Genomic DNA, 793 nt, shown 5'->3' with positions numbered 1-793 from the left:
GGTAAAGTTAACCAGAGTTATATACTCTGGGCGGGACTTGAACCCGCAACCTTTAGATTAGAAGTCCAACGCTCTATCCGATTGAGCCACCAGAGCTGAGAGAGACTTGTTGACCTCCTGCTCATGTGAACACTGCCTTCCGTTCACATAGTTTTACCTCGTAAAGTTAACCAGAGTTATATACTCTGGGCGGGACTTGAACCCGCAACCTTTGGATTAGAAGTCCAACGCTCTATCCGATTGAGCCACCAGAGCTGAGAGAGACTTGTTGACCTCCTGCTCATGTGAACACTGCCTTCCGTTCACATAGTTTTACCTCGTAAAGTTAACCAGAGTTATATACTCTGGGCGGGACTTGAACCCGCAACCTTTGGATTAGAAGTCCAACGCTCTATCCGATTGAGCCACCAGAGCTGAGAAAGACTTGTTGACCTCCTGCTCATGTGAACACTGCCTTCCGTTCACGTAGTTTTACCTCGTATAGGGAAAAGTTAACCAGAGTTATATACTCTGGGCGGGACTTGAACCCGCAACCTTTGGATTAGAAGTCCAACGCTCTATCCGATTGAGCCACCAGAGCTGAGAAAGACTTGTTGACCTCCTGCTCATGTGAACACTGCCTTCCGTTCACATAGTTTTACCTCGTAAAGTTAACCAGAGTTATATACTCTGGGCGGGACTTGAACCCGCAACCTTTGGATTAGAAGTCCAACGCTCTATCCGATTGAGCCACCAGAGCTGAGAAAGACTTGTTGATCTCCTGTTCATGTGAACACTGCCTTCCGTTCACGTA

General features: G+C 47.4%; 5 non-coding genes across 5 annotated transcripts; all 5 read right to left on the bottom strand.

Moving 5' to 3' along the window:
• Positions 1–22: 22 nt before the first annotated feature.
• Pmar_PMAR014416 lies at positions 23–96 on the bottom strand. The gene has a single exon. It is a non-coding gene; the product is annotated as a tRNA-Arg (tRNA).
• Positions 97–181: 85 nt separating this feature from the next.
• Pmar_PMAR014415 lies at positions 182–255 on the bottom strand. Its single transcript has one exon. It is a non-coding gene; the product is annotated as a tRNA-Arg (tRNA).
• Positions 256–340: 85 nt separating this feature from the next.
• Positions 341–414, bottom strand: Pmar_PMAR014414. The gene has a single exon. It is a non-coding gene; the product is annotated as a tRNA-Arg (tRNA).
• A 92-nt stretch (positions 415–506) lies between these two features.
• On the bottom strand, positions 507–580 carry Pmar_PMAR014413. The gene has a single exon. It is a non-coding gene; the product is annotated as a tRNA-Arg (tRNA).
• An 85-nt stretch (positions 581–665) lies between these two features.
• On the bottom strand, positions 666–739 carry Pmar_PMAR014412. The gene has a single exon. It is a non-coding gene; the product is annotated as a tRNA-Arg (tRNA).
• Between the last annotated feature and the right edge of the window lie 54 nt (positions 740–793).

Source organism: Perkinsus marinus (genome assembly GCF_000006405.1).
Source record: "Perkinsus marinus ATCC 50983 genomic scaffold scf_1104296955608, whole genome shotgun sequence".
Lineage (NCBI taxonomy): Eukaryota > Perkinsozoa > Perkinsida > Perkinsidae > Perkinsus > Perkinsus marinus.
The sequence above is the reverse complement of the archived record's forward strand: the minus strand, read 5'-3'. Positions and strand labels throughout refer to the sequence as shown.